We start from the raw sequence: 21,593 nt of genomic DNA on the forward strand, positions 1-21,593 counted from the left end.
ATATGATTTAATTTATGGTATATCAAATTAATGTATTTCAATAATATTTTATTATATAGCAAACGAATTATCAACGAATTTTCACGAATTAGTTTAGCGCTGTGTCAAAAGTAATTTTTATACGTATGTTGTCGATAAACTCACTCCATATTAACAGTGAGAGTAAACATTGTAAATAATAATGATCGATTGCCTTTTTATCCATACGAAAAGTCTTTATTTAAGTATATTAGGTGTGCTGTATGCTTGATAATGATAGGAAGCAGATAAGAAAAATAGAAAGAAGTAGTAGATATTCGAATTGATATTCTGCCGGTGAAATTTATTAAAAACTTTTTTGTGTTTTCAGATATTGAAATATTGCTCGGATAAAACATTAGATGAATATGGACACGAGTAAAGTACTTACAATATGTGAACAATCTCATTTTCCCGTAATGATTCGTAGCTCACAATATATTTTGGAGACTATTCAATCTTATTCTTACTAGATATTGTAATATGAAAAAGTAGCTTCAAATACTTTTATTATGTACAGGAATTCAGACGAAAATAAGTAATACGATAATTAATTATAGAAATTTTGATATACAAATGAATGAAAATTATGTTTGAATAGTAATTTTTAGAATTAATAATATGATTATTATAATGTTAATAGTTTGGTAAACGTCAATAGCAGCTAAATATATGTAATGTACTATGAAAATATAGTATAATGAGTATGAGAGAAAGGCATAATATATTTGTAATTAAATACAATTAAATCATTAAGAGTAAATAATCGTATGAAGGTTCGTTTAGTTGTATAAAATTAAGTAGTGATATAATAATTATTAATGCAAAAATCTTGTCAATTTCAAACTATAGATGTCTTAAAAAAAAAAGAAAGTTAATCTTTTAAGGGTCAACTATATATAGTTAAGTATTCTATGTTTCGAAGAAGTTATTCTGGCAAAGATATTCAAGAACTGGCGTATGATAATCGTTTTTAAAATATTCATTATATTCAGTAAAAGCTACAAATGTTTTTGTACACTTTCGTATGAATATTAATATTTTTGACTCCATATATTCTAAGGTACTCGTGTATGAGTACGCATACATATTTCATGATATTTTTTTTTATCAAAATATTTACTTTTAATTGTAAATAGCGTAAAAAGATTTTCGGACCAAGAGAAAATATTCATGCCTTTACTAAATATAAATATATTACGTATAAGTATGAAATTGCAAGAAGGTTTGTATCTTATACTTGCATAAATTAATAAATTTTATTTCTTTGTCTATAAAAATAATTTTTTATTTTGGATAAATCTTTATAAACATTGTTTTGTAGAAGAATTTTCATAATATAAATATATATATATATATATATATATATATATATATATATATATATGTATAACTTAATAATATATGTGCAGGGAGGTAAAGGTAACGCAAGGCTTTCTGATAAGTTGCCGCGTTTTCATTCCATTTCGCTACTCTACTTTTTTTAACATAGTTTCGTGTTTAAAAGTTTCTAGAATATTTTTCGTGCGCATATTATTTATTTTATGCATATGTATATCATTTGAGTTTTCTTTTTTCTTATTTTTTCTTACTGTAGCCCTTGAATGTTTACATATGGAAAATCTCATTGTACTTTTATAAACAAATTGAAGCAATAAAAATCTGCTTAAATTATAAAATTTTCAATGCTGCATACCATTGTATTTATTACCTTGTGCTAATGAAAATGTAGGAAAAATGGAAATTAGTAGATAATGTATTAAATTTCAGCTGTTACGGTGCCCTTCGAACTCAATATTTTTATTATATTAAAATCCTTTGTTTCAATAGATTTTTTACATTCAACAGATTTAAACATAATAAATTTATTTTATTGAATGATTGGTTTATTTTATTATTATTAATATTCATTAAATGAATATATTATATTTATAAGTTATTTAGTGTTATTTTTTTTTTATTTTTTTTTTAACTAAGTACATTTTTTTAATTAGTAGTTAAAACCCTCTGTTGACAAACATATTTTGTAACGAATATACTTCGAGACTTCATAGTCTCAATAATGTATGTACATTAATTTTTTGAAAATCAGACATACCAATAGATATTTGCATAAATACTTGGTTCAAGTAGAATTAATAACGGAACAATGATAAAAAGATAAAAAGCATATCACGACTATTTTTTATGATAGTCATTGTAGATCAGACAGACTTCGAATTTACACACAATTTATATAATTATCATTCGGCATATACGTACTTCTTTATTTTGCTTCTAATAAAGTGACGAAGCTTTATTATGAATAATTCCAAGTAAATAGAAATTAAAATAAAATTCAAGGTTGAAAAGCCATTTCTTTATGAGATACTTTTAGTTTAAAAGAAATTTTTATTACGTTATCATGAAAAATTATCATGATATTGTCTGAAATAGGTCAGTGATCGTCGCATATCGCAAAAATTAATCATATAAGAGTTCAATTGCTTAATTATTTTAATAATACTATAATTAAAATAAACAGCTAATATTAATTGTTTCGTATTTTATTTATGTGTATCTGCGCTGTGCAATCGACTCTTTAAAATTTGACACGACTTTCTAATAGATTACACAATATACAGTGCATTAATATAATTAAAATGTAATCAGTTTGAAATTTTCAATTAATTTAAGACTAAATTTGTATAATTAATGCAATAAAATTATTCAATTAATACGCAAATTAAATTTTTAAGAGTATAATTTTTTGGTCACATTTATGAAACTCTTTCAACAATTATTTGTGGACTGATAGAAAAATGCCAAGGCTTATACAAATTATATAATTGTCATTTGATCTGAAAAAGTCTTGAATTTTATTAAAACAAAAGAATTATCAAATCTCCTACTTGCGAAAATTACTTTTCTTTTTATATGCAGATAAATTAGAGCCCCACCAATTCACTAATTATTCCATCAATTAATTATTTTATAAGATTTTCTATAGCGTTAATGCCATCCTATTGTCCTTGTCTACTCTTCGACACACTCTCTCTTTCTATTTATACTAATTTTAAATGGCATCTTAAACATAATGTGTGTTTCAAACGTTGCCGTTGACAATTAAATTTGCCGAGCATATTTGCACTCCTGTTTCACGTTTAACTTGACCGAATATTTCTTTACATCACTAAATTGTTTTCAATTTGCGTTTTAGCTATTTTAATTATATGTCATATGTGAATTTATCATCGCATATATTATTTGAAAATTCTATTGGCTCTGCATTGCCAGCGAGATAATTACCAAACATTTTAGAATAAATAAAAATCTTAATTATTTTATCTTATCGTAATGGAGACCATTTTTTTTATCTCTTAACATTATTAATAATATAATATTATATATTCATTAATAATAAATTGCATTCACATATAATATATTATCCTTTCGGTGTTACATTTATTATTCCTACTACATTTCTTGTTTAAATATAATTATCATGGATATTAATATATTTACAATTAATACATATTTTCTTGCAATCGATTCTATATTAAATTTTTCATTATTCCACATTCAATAGATAATTTTCTATTGCTTTATATATTATTATTATTAAATTTACATTAGTAATATAAATATTAAATATTCCGACTACATTCTATATCAAAATGATCAAAGTTGCAAATTTTTCTATCCGATTTTGATAAAGTAAAATATACTTGAAAAAGTTCGAAGTAGTTATACGGGCCATAGTGGTGGGAATGTAATTTCAAAACATTTAAAAAAATTCTGAATATTGGTAGTAACACGAATAAATGTTTAAATCTTATTTTTTAAAAAACTTTTTTTAGCAGAAAGTTTTGTAATTTTTAGAATAATAATAAAAGTTAAAAGATTTAAAAATCTACGTATTACACATCCATTTATTCTTAAAAAGCCCAACATGTTATGATAAAATTAAGATTTTTATAAAAATAAGAAAAACGCAACCTTTATCATATTTTTACGCACTTTGAGGAATGTAGACATAACAAACACTACTATAAAGGTTTTATTACTACACAAGATTATTTTTAACTTAAAATGTATCCCCATAAGAGAAATCTGCAGGCTTTTAAATCATTTGAAATGTTTAATTAGCGTTAATTTGTTAATTATTAAAATACTTTACATGGATGTAAACTTAATATTCGTACCAGAAAAAAAGATTTCATTAAATGCTTGATCGAAGTATCCGATAAATGCGCACAAGGTTTTCAACACTGAATCAAATGAAAAATGATCTCCCGTTTTAATAAATTGTGAAAAAATAATCTCTATTTATTTAAAAAGAGGACAGTTATCTATGTTATTACCCTAATAATTTTATACACATGTACTATGTACTTATGAAATTATAACTTTTTCGTTTTTAAAGATACAATATATTTATGGTATTTAATTAAGTGAGTTTTTTTTAAATTAAACACGTAAATACAATAATTTTATAGTACGATATTTTATCATTTAGTCTTTGTTTAGTCGTTGATACTTCTTATTTATAATTTACTTTTTTCATAAGTTGTGATGTATTATGTTTCATTTTTATCGATAAAAGTAATTAATAAATTATGGTTTGCATTATGGCTGTAAACACAAGGTAAACTGAATTATTCTTTATGTAATTAATATTGTTCAAGTGCTCGTGCATTTTCATAAATTTTAATAAGATTTATTATACAATAATGCGTTAAGCATGAAAATAATAGATAATAAAATTTTCTGTATAAATAAGTACATAAACATGATAAATATTTTACAGTTAATTTCAGTTTAATGTAATATATTTTTGTGAAATTCGAATAAATCACTTAGCGTGTTAAATAAAATTACCAAGCTTTCTTCGTAAAAAAAAAAAAAAAAAAAAAAAAAAAAAAAAAAAAAAAAACAAGGAGAATTTTCCAACCATAAATATTATCACGAGAAGATCGATTTGTTTATTTTAAAAAAGTAAAATGATAAAATTTACGCTCAATTATGTTTTATTGCGGTTTTACACGAGCTGGTAAATTAAAAGGATTTTTCCCAGAATCGTGTACATCTTCGCAGGTACTTAAATTATAACGCCTATGTTATGGCGTTAGGGGAGCGGTTCGTCGTTGCTGTCGTTTTCATGTCGATATACGGGCGCGATTGCGACATATCGTTCCGTGATAATCGCAACTGCCCGTAACCACTACCTTTGGCAAATATGAGCGGGCGATATATATATATTTTTTTTTATTCCCATGCTATGTCTTTAGTTTTTCGCTGTACACTCGGCTTTTTGTCGGGGTGATTCCAATCAGTGCTTAAATAGCAATTGAAATTGAGCGAATTTGAACGATAATTTTCTCATATTTTCCATATTTTTAGAACTAAGATTAAACAAATTGGTTTTGTTTTATTTTTGTTTATTAATCCAAAATTGTGCTTTATTTTTTGTTTTTGTTTTTTCATTGTTGTTTATCTTGTTCAAATGATATTTTAAAATAGAGTGTGATAATAAATTAACTTTTATAAAAGAGAAAAATGGTCACTAATTAGCCCCTGGATTTTTCTAGTGTTGAATGACTAATGGGTTTAGGAGTCATTATTATCGTAATCTAAAAGAGTGCTATAATTGATAAGTCCAGAGTTTCGAATTTAATTTGCAGATAATAGTAACGATAGAATAATAAAGTCATATTAATTGATAAATACCACGCTATTTTCAGACATGTATCCGAGGTAATATTTACTAAATTAAGTGTTTTAAAGTTATTCAAGCCCAATGCTTACTACGTATTAATTATCAGAATATAAATATAGTAGATATTTAAAGTGGTTTGTATTTCCATTTGCTTTCTCTGTTGTTTCGCATCCAACATTTTCGCTCGATTAAATGACAGGAGTTGCGTTGTACCGGCTCAGCCAGGTGTCCTTATAGGTACATTATAGTTACAGATATAAGTAAGCGAGAAGCTTCAATTATCTATCCGTCTAGTCATATCTTTCCCGACTTGCCTTATAGCTTATACATATACTACAGGCTCTAAAATTTTTATTTTTTCAGCTTATTTTATACTTAATGTACAAATAATAAAACACAATGGAAAAATTTAGTGCAAGAATTGTCGAATAATGTACTGTATTCAATAAATATCATTGGCTCTTCATTTACATAGAATTGATCTTCCGGTCAACGTACTATATCCTAGACATGCAAGTAATATTGACTTATAATATAATGAACTTTGAATTTCTCATTGCCTCTAATTGCTGTTACTAATATGTTCGCCCATAATTTTATAATGATGATGTAACTACTAACTAGAATACGCAACAGTATATTTAGCCAGAATTCCGTGGTTGGGAAAATTACTTAAACCTAAATGGATTCGAGCTCATCTCACTACTGCTTTCGTGCAATATTTTTTCTTGACATTAATAACCGACGGGAATTCCTACAAATCGGCCACAATTCCCACATCGTAACAACACCATTCGCTTAGATGATAATATGCACAATAATATGCCTCCTTGTCATCCACGATTCCTTCCCCATCTCTTTACCGCCACCTTACCGACTAACCGTCCGTCGCCTATCATCAATGCGATGCAAAGTAACTGTAAAAAGGGTAAAAAGGGCTGCCGTGAGTAGTCGCTAAAACGAGGTCTTTTCCAAGATTGCGTGCACCCGTACCTAACTCGTTACTAACCACCACTACATCCGGCCTTTGTATTATTCGAGTTCGATTTACATTGGGCCCCAAGGTAACCCAAGGCCGGCTACTTGACTTCCTCTCAATCTGCCATGGCCCCCTTAGCCCCCACTCCTACATCGATCTCCTGCGCATTTCAGCACGAGACAATCGTGCCAGTGTATATGCCCCTGGACATCTTTTTATGCTTGACATACGCAGTCGTACCTGTCGCATTAAGCGTTGCGTGTGTATGATTCGAGTTTCCACGTGTGCGAATAGACGCGACATGATCAACTCTTAATATACTCGCATAAACGAGCATTGGAAAACTCTGTTTAGTTTTGGGCGTATTTTATAATGAGAAAAAATAACCGATATTAAAAAAGGACTAGAAAACTTGCCGAAAATACTTGAGCAGTGATCATTTTAATGTAAAAAGACAAGAAAAAAGTTTTATTTGCTTATAAAGCCGTTTGCCTCAGTATTCCCAGTTAAATTTCATCCTGCTCATGTATTAAACAAATAATATGATTAATACATGATTTGTCAACTAATTATTACATAATTTAAAGAATTAATATAAAGAATTGAATTAATGTAAAGAATAATTTAATTATTGTACTAAATTACTAATTATTGTAATATATTAATATTTGTTTTAAAGATAAATATTTGTATATTTATTGGACGTTTGACGTCAAAGGAAGTAAATCAATTTCAAATAATTAAATAATTATATTATTGATTGTATAAGAAATTACCGCACGACCAAAAATATTATCATATATTGTTATTAGATATTTTTATTTATTATTTTTATTATTTTTAACATATAATTATTCGTAAAATATAATAAAATAAAAATTTCAATTCTTATTATAGTTATAAAATGTTAAATAGTTAATAATGTTATATTTATAAATGTAATATTTTATATCTGTAATTATATCAAAATAAAACATCGTCAAGTAAATTGATCGATTTATTATATTTTGTTCGAAGATTAAAAATAATGATGTTGCCAAATTATTTGTTCACTTGTATTACAAGCAAATTAAAGCTTTTCTATGTAGAATTAAAACGTAAATAGTAGAGTAAGAATAGTAGAGGGTGAGATAGGTTTAACAAGAAAAAATGAAATTGATGACGCCAAGGAAATATATATGTATATATATATATATATATATATATAATGAAATTAATTGTATTACGGAGATATAAATTATACAACAAACGAGGCAGAGTTGTATTAAAGAAAATTAAAGTTAAAGAATATATTTCTCTTTAATGTGGTAAATAAGTTTATATTCGTACATGTATAAATTACATTAAATCTTGTAAATGAAACAACGATACGGAAATTAGGAATAAATATTAAAAAATTGATGATATTTATATTGTAAAAAGAATAAGAGAACTAATTTCAATTTATTGTTGGCTATTAAATTTTATTGATATTTCATTTTATTGCTTATCTTACGTACTTGTTTATCCAATCAATGGCAAATTCATAAATATATTTCTTTTATTTTTTACTAATAATATAAGTTTAAAATCACATACTAATATTTCTATGTATTTATTTCAATTAATTAAATGAAATCACTTTAGATAATTAATAAAAAAGTAGATATATATATATATATATATATATATACTTTTTTTGCTATACTATCGCATTGATTTAAATTCTGATTAACATTATGAATTTATGTCACAGATATATCTGTAATTTTTGTTATTGATAGAATATTGTTCTAAAAATTTTTAACTTTAATAAATAATCAGTCAGTTTTTACAATTTATTTATATATCTTGATTATACAGAGCATCTCTTAAGCGATAATGATGATAATTAAGCATTAATTGTTTTTAAAAATCTATAATTGAATTTACATAATTAAGAATAATTTTAAATGTAATAAAAGGAAACACTGATTGAGTAATAATAAAAAAATCATATAAATAAGAAAATTTATATTTTTTAATAGCAAATATAAATAGTTTATAATACAAAGTAATTTTATAATATATGATTATATTTTTTATTCTTTTAGTAATTATACTACTGAAACTTAACAGATCATCATAGTTCGAGAAACAAATTTTTAAAATACAAATTGAATAAGTCATAGTGAGAATAATCGAATATCTTATAAACGACATGTTGTCAATTATATAAAATGTTATGTAATTTGGTTCGTGTAAAATCTACCACTCGATTACTTAATTTTTATTTATTGTTCCAATTTCATACTCTTGGATAGTTTAGAAAATGTTAAATAACAGTCAGGGATGATATTTATTCTTATATTACTTATTGAATAATAATTTGTATGGTAATGAAAAAAATAGGAACCCATATATTAGGTAAATCAAAGTTATTTAAGTTATATATTCATCTTAAGTTACATTATAGCTTATGAAGCTAAATTAAAGACACAATGTTCATTACTTAATAGTGAATAAATGTATAATCTAGTATTTATTTATGCAAAAATTAATAAACGAGAAAGATTTCACGATATAATAATTTATATACTAATTTTAAAACTTTTCATAATAGGATTTGGTTTACGGGTTTTATAAACATTTCCTCGCCCTTAATAAGTCGTTTCAATTCTGTTTTTCATTTCTTTGGATCTGATGTTTACATTCACCTTCATCTCGTTCAAAGTTAATAATTGCGACATACAATGGCTATTATACAGACTTGTTCACAATATCAGAATTACGGAATAAGCTAAAAAATCATTTATCCAGTCAATTTTATTCGAATATTCCTAATACTGCGTAGTGATTGATGTGCAAATGTGCTTTATAGTGTTTGGCTAAAAGTCACTGTATAAACGACAACTGATAGGATTACAATAATTTTTTATTCTATCACATACATAAAGTTTACATATAACATTGAAGATGCACAAAGTCAATGAAGATATTGCAGGTGCTAAATTATTTTGCTGAAAATTATATTTCTAGGCATATCGCAGCTACTTTTCAACGTTAATAAGAGGGGCGAATAGCCGTTGAATACTAAGTTTTTTCGAGAGGTCAATTTGCGACTACGAGTACTGAAACGGAGGAAGTGACACATAAATACACAGAGTAAAGTAGGAAGATACCGGAAGATATTATAGTTAGACTCGCGAATATCGAATGGAAAAGTGATAGTGTTAGTGTAGGTAATAGAAGCGTTACGAGCGCCAAGTAATTAAAACTCGGCGCGTCGCGAAAGAAAATATACACGCTTATAGTGGATAGTCATCTTGGTTGTAAATTACAAAGATGCTATGGTGGTTTTTTTTCATCTTATATAAGTGTAACGAAGTAAGGCTTTTAATCCCTTATTTCACTCATCGTTCACTTTAGCAATCCCTATTCCTTATAGTTATATTACGTCTACGTCGTATCTTTTTATATTCCAATATTGCTATTCCATATGATTTATTACTAATTTTTTAGTACTTACAGTGTCATATATAGTTGAGATGGAAGAGAAAGCGAATAGATATCCGTGTCATTGATTCAGAAACCTGCAGACTAGAAAATTTGTAGAAATTACCTCTGCGATGAAATCGTTTTACGTTCTTGAGTTGAAGTTATTGGGAGTGGAAGAGTTCTCATGTACACACAAATACATTGAATATCGCGCTAATTCTGGTGTTGAAATTTCAAACCAGATGTAATTAGAAATTAAGAAATTAGTATTTGCTGGGATAAATCAAAGTACATATAATATTTGGTTCAATTTGCATTTGAGTATTTTTGAACTTATGAGTACGCGACTCTTTGATTTAATTAAGAAGATTACAAAGTTCTGACACATCATGAATTACTATTCACATAATTAAATGTTAATAGAAGAAAAGGGTCTTACAAATATAAAATTACTCTCTTATTACATACGCATTTCAATCGTTAAAATTTTATAATTGCTATAGAAAATTAAGCAATTGATTTGTAAACTTTACTCAATATTTTAATATATATATATATATATATATATATATATATATATATATATATATACACATAGAAAATTCGGATGCAATTCTTTGTAAGTGAATACATTTTAGTGTTTAATGTTTATTTTCATTGATTAACAATGGACGACGTTTAATAATACTGATTTTTTGTTTTGTGCGGGAAAATATAAGAATATTGAATTATTTCTAAAATTTGATAAATTATTCCTATCACTATTTCTATTATAACGACAAAATTCTTTTTAAATAAAATTTCCCTAAAAAACATTGTACCAGCAAAATTATTTATAAGTATACTCATAAATAAATACAAGTTGTCGAAATTTGTGAAATAATCGACTTATGTGGAGATTATAAGCGCCACGCTAACTGTAACTCTGCCTACGGATATTTCTGATTTCTTTCTTTGAAAACTCAAGTTGTCTTTTGCTCCTAACCTAAACTAGTCGCAATTTCGTAAGATTTGATCACGCGATTTCGAGTGCACGTGTCGTGACCTTTGAGGTGATCCATCGAACAGGCTTTTATAAACGGAAGAAACGACTATTTTGCGATCAAAGTTAAACAATATGCGGAAATGGCGCTTTTGAAAATGGCTGTGGGGGGAGTGGGAGAATTAAAGCGTTTCGCATTTCATAAAGAAAATGGGGCGACAGTGAAGCGCGAGCTTTTGCAAGTTTACGAAAGGGCCCGATGTTATTTTACGGGGCGCTTAACATTTATAGGGCTGGGTCAGCGGCTAAACCGGAAATGCGAGGCGAAACAAAGCTCGACAAGCGGGGGAAAGTGTTCGTTGAGTTATAGGAGGGAGATGGATCGCTTGTAGTCGGCGTTCAAGTTCGCTGGCACGGATCGCTGAATTATGTTAGGGGCGTGGATCAAGTATTGTTTTATAAGTCCTGCCAATATCTTCATCAGCTTCATACAGATGCAGTGGTATCGATTTACATGTAATTTTATCCAAATAATTGTAATATGAGAAATTGATAATGAATGGGATAAAATTAATTAGGCAGGAATTGGCAATAGGAATTGGCAGTCATTTTTTCCACCATTGATTGCAATTTTGTAAATACGTTCTTTTTATTCGATAGTCAAAGCAGATTGACTTTACTTAGTTTCCAGCATTTCAATAATTGCTAATTTCTTATGTAAAATCCTTCTAAATTTAGATGCAAAAGAGTAATCGAAATGCGATTAATTGACTACAAATAATTCACGTGCTCTTGAGTATTCTCCTATATATTTTATATCGCTCCTCGGAAGTTTAGACATTTATTTGTAATATTAAAGCTGTCATTTACGGATTTAATGTCATTGTAAGGCATTAATATTGATTCAAATAAATTAGGTCAATACTTATCATCGAAAAACATATGGAAACTAAGTAACTACAAATAATTGCCAGTTACAGCTCGTTTTTTTTTTTTTTTTTAGTGTAGCTAATTCGTCGATAAATGATTCGTGTATAAATATTGGGAACAAAGCTAAAAATAATGAATAATCTATACGATGAAGATGTGATACGTTTTTTTTTTAAATATATATCGGTAGCTCTGTGATTAAGACTTTGACTAAGATTTATTATAAGCGTGTGTGTGCATTAAAGCAAAATTAAATTTAAAAAGTGTTCATGTTTATTTAGAATATTTGCTTTATTTATTTAAGATTTTTCTCAACAAAGTTTTGATTAAATTAGACATTGTATTTTCATTAACTATGCAAGAATCAAAGTGACAATGAGGATTAAAAATGCGTATATAAAGTTTATTTCTGCATAAATATCGGATAGAAATAGTAAATTACATAATTATCAGTATAAAATAATATATTTATATTTTTGAACGTTTTACATTTAAATGGTTAACAATTATCAAAATTTACATACTCAATTTGATACCTTTTTAAGGTTAAAAAGAAGTTTATTTTTCAGTAATAATATTTTAAAAAAAAATTACTTTTCATATTTATTAAGAGTTAATATTTATAATAAATGTTATTATTGGAGAAAATTGAGGCTACGAATTTCAAATTAAGATTCGAATGAATATGAATTTTGTTAGAGAAATGAATGCAATGATAATTATAGTCGCATAATCGGTATACAATAAATTTAAAAAATAATAAAATATTATAACTTATTTTATGGATGTGAAAGTTTTATTTACACGCAGAATTTGTATATCCGTTTTAAAGATTCAAGAAATGCATTGTAAAGGTAATAACTAATTTTAATTGTTATACATTTTAATTAATCACTGTGTGTCCGGCTATTATTATACATGAATATAATAACTATAAAAAGCAAAATTAAGTAACATTAATGTATTATTAAGTAAAATTCTTTATTTATATTTAATCAGCAGAGTATCAATATATACATTTTAAGATTTAGTTTTGCATTAGCTAATTTAATTTAATTTTCAAATACTTAATTTCATTAGATATTCTATAGAATCGGGAAGAAATATGTAAAAAATCATTTACCCTTCGGTATATACTAAAATTTTATTAAAATCAAGTCATCAATAGGATTACATCAAAGAGAGTGATTCTTTTAATAACGAAAAAAGATGAATGCTATTTATTTTTTTACCTATCTTGTTATCTTTTCAATTTACAACTATTAATATTTTAATATTTTAATAAGTCAATATTTTTCAGAATCAATTTACGAAAAGTATAAATAAAAATCCAGATATATATTTTTTTTTTATATGAACTTATTTACTTTAATAAATTAAACATAAATTTAAATTAAAAAACATATTTAGCCATAATAATATTACGTTTTCAAATAAGTTTGAAAAACTTATTCCAAACATTTCAATTACGTAGAAAAAGTTTTTTAAATGACGCATTTTGAGCATAAAATTGAGTATCTTTGATAAAACAAAACAAAAAAAAAAAAAAAACAAAACAAAACAAAAAAAAAGAACAAGAAAAAGAAAATGAATAGAAAGTTTCAGGTAAAAAGAATTCTAAAGTATAACGGAGTTTTATAAATATCTAAACACATATTTGATATAAAATGAATTCTATAATCTATGAATTGTATATACAATTCAAATATTTGTATTTAAATATTTTATTCTGAATTGACTAGTTTCATGTCGGTGAAAATGATAAAAAATAATGTAGAACATATTTTGATAAAACATTTTTATCATACATCGGTTATCATTTGCTTTGAAATTTGGTACGTAATATTTGTTAATTTATGTCGGTGTAAAATAAACCTTCATAACGATAATGACAAATGCATAAAATAACAAATATATTGGACAGGAATGTAAAATCTAATCGTTAATGGAAATTTGAAAAAAAAGTGAAAGTTGAGTAAACAGAAGAGCGTAAAATTTTCTTAAAATCAATTATATCTTGTTATGATTTATATTAAAATCTATTAGCAATTTTTCCGAGTTAACGATTATTATATCTATTGATCTATTTTTGTTAACATAAGTTTTTCACGAAGTTTTTGACACTTTACGAACGAAAGTTTAAAACTCTGTAAGTGAATTTATTTAGATATAGGAATCATTGAATATGGTAATCGATAAGTTTCTTTATTTGCCCTTATTTTAGAAAAATGTAATAATTTAAAAAGAATGTTTAAAGATGTATAAAAATCAATAATTATATTAAAATTTAACAAATTCAAATCATATTAATAATAAAAATCGATTACTAAAACGGCAATTTCACATTTCCATAGTTTTTACATCCGGCAGGCATCGGTCACGAGATAAAATTATTTACAAACGATTGAACCGCAAATCCATACATCCAAATCGTTCGGGCGAATGTCGGCGACAGAAGGTGCAATAGCGTCTTCCTTCAAACTCTTCAATAAAAATATCTCCGAGTTTGGATTTAGTTCGGATACGCAAGGGAAGAAGAGGGTGGATATCGGGAACAGCTCGCTGAAAAACTTGTAAAAGGATTCCAATATCACATCGTGTCTTCCTTGTCTTGGGTAGAGAACTTACTAATGGTGTTGCGCTGACTATCCCGTTTCCATCAATTGCACGAGTCTATTTTCCAATTTTGAAATCATAAAAAATTTCCTCGGACAGAATCTCGGTACGACAGTTATTCTTAGGACCTTACCAGCTTAGTTATTATAGAGATTTGTGTTGTTTTGTTTATTGCTGTTACATTATCATGTAGTCGTTATCAATATTGATTGCTTGTTCAAGCAATTATACATAGAAAGCATCATTGAAAGTTCCATATTTTATCGACTTTTCTTTTCGATAAAACGCATATGACTTTGAAAGCGATGCCTGCTTAAAATATCAATATATTATATGTACATTTTGAATTTATATTTTCTAATAAACGGGCCGATAGATTATTAATATTAAATATTCAATAAATCTTGTGGAGAGTAAATATTATTTTAATATGGTATACATTAATTAAACGAAATTGACACTTTTACCCATAAATACTTAATATTACGAAAATATTTTATCTAATTTTTAATCATTAAATATTCTTTATTTAATAACAAATATTATTACGAGCTAGACAATATCAAAACAAAAATTACAATGTATCGCCGTCAATTCTCATGCACATATGCACATGTGCACATGCACTCATAAATATTACGTAAACACGTATGCCCAACAAAGTTACATAACGTATAAAGCCCAACGCACACAATTACACATGCAAATACGCACGCACGCATATGTACACATATGCATTCCATCAATGCATATGCCGAACATACGCATCGCGGATGCATATGTATCCGCGCGCGTACCCACACGCATCAAAACAAAAACCTATACACATAAATACATATCGTTATGTTTACACAGACGGAAATTCAGCTACGCTTCTACTGACTCACACCTATGCTCTTACACCTATCCTTCATCCCAATATACACGCAGGCAAACAAGCACGCGGGTGCGCGCAGAGTTATTATAAAAATGTATCTTAATAATAATCATAATCAAAGAGCTACTGATATATATTTAAAAATTTATCACATCTTGATCACATCGTGTAGATTATTTATTATTTTTAGCTTCGTTCCCAATATTTCTATACGAATCATTTATCGACGTATTAGCTACGATAATAAAAAATAATAAAAAAAAAAAAAAAAAAAAAAAAAAAAAAAAAAAAAAAAAAAAAAAAAAAAAAAAAAAAAAAAAAAAAAAAAACCGAGCTGTAACCGACTTATTTTCTTATTTTCAATTATTTAGCTTATTCGTTTACCATATGTTTTTGGAAGATAAATATTCCATACACAGAGAGGCAAGTTATTATAATTTAGTATCTAAAAGAAAAGTTTCATTATTGCAAATATTCAAAATTCGTTAAACAATGAAAATGAAATGTTTGCCTTGTGAGGGATCTTTCGATGATGTAGGAAGGAGGACGAGGATGAAAAATCTTTTGATTATTTAACAGAGACATTGTTAACTTTATTCCACGATAAAATTATTGGCTCAGAAGGGAAGGAAAACGTTCTAACATTAAGTAGGAGCTCTTATAGCCAGATCTTATAAAATAGTCCATTTATCGTTCTATTCTGTTCTAATAAAATATTAAGAGTTAGTAATAACAAGGAGAATTGGCAAAAAGAAAAGAAAAACAAGTGTAAGATGCAAGTGGAGGAGTAGAGAGGAAGGAATCCTTAGCCTGGAAAAGTAGGAGGGACCGATTCCCAGCAGTAAATGACACGATACAGAAGCGACTAAACGGTATCGTTACTATCTACGCCGGGCCTTCGTCCATCTCTTTTCCTCTCTACAACGACCCACTCCATCCACGTCTTACCATTATCTATCTCCTCTTCTCTTCTACCTCATACCATTTCACATTCTACCCTCCTAAACAGCTATCCTTTCCTATAGCGGTGCAAAGGGAAAAAGGTGGGGGAGCCATTTAAGGGCGAGGCGCTTTCGTTTCGACGCCCGTCGCTACGCATCCGTGCCCGCGTTTGCGCTTGCGCACGCGGTTCAAGCGGAGAGAGCGAGATCGTGTTTCTTTTTTCGACGGTGCGAGTCGACTCGAGTTCGTGATAACGACATCGATAACGAGGTGAACGGGTCTCGAGAGATGACCGCTCCACCGAAACTTTAACGTACATTAAACGGTAATTTACGTTGGTTTGGCATTATATTTAGGGCGACCCGTTAACCATGCTGGTCCCTTCTCTTGTTTCGCACCTTTTTTCTTCCCGGCTCTTCGATGTGCGTGAGAGATGTTGACGACTGGCGACGGTGGAGCCATGCGGGGGCAGAGCGCCTCCTGCGGCTCTGGCGGCACTATCCAAGCGGACCGCCCCGGCGCCGCTTCTCATGCAAATGCAAAATTTCCGCGGGCCCGAGCACTTTAACGACTATGACGAACTATGTAATTTGTTTCTTGCGAATTTCGTTTTTTTCGCGCGTCGAGTTTACGCGCGACAAGCTTTGCCCGCCCTTTTCTTCGCCGCGGATGCGATTGCGCCGGAGGCCTGCCGCCTGCAATTCTGCTCGTGGGTTACCTCTCGGCTTCAAATAAGTTTGCAACAACTTTGTCGTTGATTAAAATTATTCGGCTCCTCTGCGATAAATACGACTGAGACGAAGGAACCGTGTGTTTGGGTTACAATATGACGAAAGAAGGGCTTCGCGAATTTTCTGACTATGCGACACGACATGCGCGTTGTTACGCAATTAGTCCTCTCGGCCGAAACGTTTGTTTATTAAATTTGTTCGCTCGTTCGTCGGTCCAATGATCGCCTCGAGTTGTCTGAAATTCTTTCAGCCTCCAGACTTTACCTTTTCTCATTGCTTTTTACGTACCGAAAAAAAAAAAATATTATCGAATACTCGCTGATTATTTATATTAACACGGAGAGTCTTTGAGTACTAATACGATACTTGGAAAGAAAATATTTCAAATATAAATTGTATAAACTGAGCGATGACTAGATTCGATAATATCGGGTACGATATCAATGGTGAAAGGCATCTATGAATGAACTTTGCGAACTCTGCGGTAAGTGCCTAATGGTTTTACCACTCGTAATTATCTTTTAAACTGACATTTTTTTTTTTTTTTAAAGCGTTTATCACCTTTTATTATTTCCAGTAAATTCCCGGTTTTGCAATATTATTATGATGCTTAAGTTAGCTCGCGAAAATCCGATTCCCACCTTTAAACCAATGCATCTGTAATCATGTATAATTATGATTATAATTTAATTAGATTCATTTTTAATTTCTCTCATCATATTTCTCGTTTTATAGTTTATTTGTACAAGGCTTTATAATATAATTAATACGATTATCTGGAGAACAGTGCAAACTTTCTTCGAGATGCAATGTTGCATTTCATCTATATTTTAAATATTTCAATTATCATTTTCCATTGAATTTAGTTATAATTTATATTGATAGTATAATATAATGAATATTTAAAACAAATTTTATTACGTAAGCCGTGTAAAAATACATTTTTCACAATTTGACATTAAATACATATTTTATCACACCTGACTGTTTTAATATAATTGAATACGTTAATTTGATTTATATTTTACCCTACTTGTGGATTTTTTTATAAGTTTGAACCATTCGAGAACATCAATAAAATTACATATTTTATAAGAATGTAAAACTGGGTCGTGTAGTGAAAGAATAAATATAATATTTAAATGAATCATAATAATTATAATAATATTGCATTACTTTCTTCCAATTCAATAAAATATATAATTATTAAAGAATAAAATTGTCAAAATGAAAATTACATTATAAGAAATATAGAATGAAGCTTATGAAAAGTAATGTAAGAAAAAAAATAAAATAAAAAAATTAAAAAAAAAAACAAAAAACAAAAAACAAATAACAAAAAAGAGTAAATTGTATCTTATTTTATATTTATACACTTGTAATTGTCATATGGAGAAATTTAATTATATTTAAAATGGATACTAGTGGATTTATTATTTCGTTTGATTTTGTGTTAAATAATGAGAAAAGTACGTTTCAACATTATTTACGTGATAAGCAAACCAGATAAGATTGTCATTATTTCCAGAAATGTTTCCATCTTATTGCATCTAGACTTTAGATAGATCGTTTGCACAACTTTTAAAAATTTGTTTCTGAATTGAAGGATAATTACATTTAAATATAAAGATAGTCCATACGAAATTATTACCGGTAATTTAAAATGCTGTAAGAGGTGAAAATGTAAATCAGTGTCCGATAAAATTTATTTCGCACGCACATTTTTTTGAAATTGATTTACAAGAATTTACATATTATCATCGTGAATTAATAATTTATGTCCTTCTGTGGATTGTTTTGCCTTCATTACCATATCTAACCGTGCATTTAAATTTTTATATTTGTTATCCATTGATTATATTTAACTACAAATGCTCAACTCTGGGGAAATTCTGTTAGGCATATTGATTAGTACGCATGATATATTCAGCTAAAATTATTTATTTCATTGAATTGATATCTTTTACAATGTATTTCAAAATGTCGGTCTAGTGTTTCAAAATATTCAAATGGATTATGTACTTGATGTGTGAATGAAAACTTTTTTCCAGCTGCTGCCTTTTAATTTTTTTTCAAAATGAACCATTCTGTAAACGAACAAACCATTTTACCTTTTTGCATGTTCTAGTTGACTGATTGACTTGGGTTATTCCTGTTTAAATAACGATTCAATTGTATTTTGTTAATTATATTACTCCACAGATTCGTGTAGCGAATGTTTAAAAGTTTTATTTAGATGACTTTATATGAAAAAAAAAAAAAAAAAAAAAAAAAAAAAAGGGGGGCTTAACTTGCAAAAAAGTACGAGACTTTTGTGCCATTATTGCAATTGTCAAGTCTTTCCTTGCGCTCTGACTTGTTGCAACGGCATGAAACTTTTTAAAATTGGTGTCGTGAATGAAACGAGAGCGAGAATATGATAATCTCATTGCAGTTTATGTTATTTATTTTTTTACTTACTAGTTACACTGCACTTAATCTTATTAACAAAATGAATGAAGAATAATGTGTCTAATATTAAAAATTAAAAATTTCAATAAACTTGCTATTTAGATATTTGCGATTTACTAGTCGTTCAATTTTCTTTTTAAATCATACTTAATATACCTTTTATGATATTTTTGATACAGTAATTTCTGTATTAACTTATATTATTCAATTATTATTTATAAGACTGTTAATAGTTGGCAATCTAGTGATAATAAACATTTATTACTATTATTTATACTAATTTTTGTATTTATATTAGTTGTAATTATATATATATATATATATATATATATATAATATACAGGGTTATTTGAATTTCAATCTATTTTGTAAATACATTACAAATAAGAATTGTTGCTATAATATGCAATATTATAAATATTTATAATCTGATTTGATATCCAAGTGTTCGAATAGGGATAATTTTCTCTTTCAACGCCTGCTTTTCCTCTGAATTAGAGTGGAATTGTGAGATCCGTGGAGAAAATGGGTTAGCAATTATTTTCTACTATGTTGAGCAAACATCGTTAGTGAATCTTCAATGCTTTATCTTGAAAATCTTAATTATATAATTATATTACTCCGTGCTCTAAAAGCTTTTGCATACAATATTAACGTCGTAATCGTAAAGATCGTCTATTTTCTAAAATACTCGTCCAATCATTGGAATTACATAATAATACAAAACATTATGAGTTATAAGATTGGTGCATAGAAATTTCTATTTGACTCGTTCTTTTACCAATTGGATCGTTAGCCGACAATGCAAATATATATCTGAAGAATCGCAAACTCGAGCTTTACTTTTCTCTTCCTTACCTCGGCATCCTCGCAAACGAAAATAATGAAGAAACCAGTGGATTTAATGGAGTTTGAAACAGCGAAATTTTATCCACATTAGCAAATTGACATCGCGCGAACCGCATCACAGTGGTTGCAATACCAAATTCTCTTGTCACGAGCTTGTAACTTCATCCGAACATGAAACTTGATAAAACGTTAAAGTCCGAGCGCTCGATATCTTCTGAAGTAAACGCAACGCAGCCGAGCGGGAAATGGGTTCGAACCAAGGCTACATTCTTTGTCCTAAGCGTTCGTCGAACAGTCAGCCGAGAGAGCATTTGGAGAAGATTTTTCAGGAAATATGGCGAATCCGCGAGTCTTTCCGCGCTTACATATGAGTAGCCGTGAATTGAATACGACTACTGCGGTGCTGTCCGCCATCTCTCTCATTCGTTATTCTTGCATTAGTTATATGCTCTCGTTCGCTTTCCATTAGCCAATCTATTTAATGGTTTTATTTTTTCCCGTTCGCCAAGTTTTTACGATAATGTGGCATTATGCCATTAATTAAGGATCGATATAGATGACAATTTTTTCTATTCATTTTTACGACTCGATGCAATTAATGTCTCGTTCAATCGGAAAAGTCTCGCGTAAAAGTGAGCATAATGCGAATGAATGAAACAATGTTGTTGCGAGTAATAGAAATGTTTATTCAAGAGTCCCACTGTTTAGTCAATTATTCTTAACCACTCACATTGCTATAAGCCTACTAACATTTATATATATTTTTCCTAGATATTGCTACGTGTTCCCACGAATTGTTGCCTATTTGCCTTCCTTATATTATTATTATTATTATTATTATTATTATTATTATTATTATTATTATTATTATTGTTATTATTATTATTGTTATTGTTATTATTATTATTATTATTATCACTGAATTGTGATTTGCGTAATGCTTGGCATTATCAAACGCCGTCGATCTTTCTTTTTACATTTACTTCCTTTTACGACCAACTTAATCTCCTCCACTTGACATTTTCACGAATACCAATGACTCTCCTACCATTAATGCTCTACGA

General features: G+C 28.2%; 1 protein-coding gene across 1 annotated transcript in view; it reads left to right on the plus strand.

The window, feature by feature from the left end:
* Positions 1-21,593, plus strand: part of hiw (MYC binding protein highwire) — a 392,819-nt gene that overhangs the window by 69,499 nt on the left and 301,727 nt on the right. The gene's annotated exons all lie outside the window — the stretch shown is intronic.

Source organism: Ceratosolen solmsi, unplaced genomic scaffold, assembly GCF_000503995.2.
Source record: "Ceratosolen solmsi marchali unplaced genomic scaffold, CerSol_1.0 scaffold13, whole genome shotgun sequence".
NCBI classification, from domain to species: domain Eukaryota; kingdom Metazoa; phylum Arthropoda; class Insecta; order Hymenoptera; family Agaonidae; genus Ceratosolen; species Ceratosolen solmsi.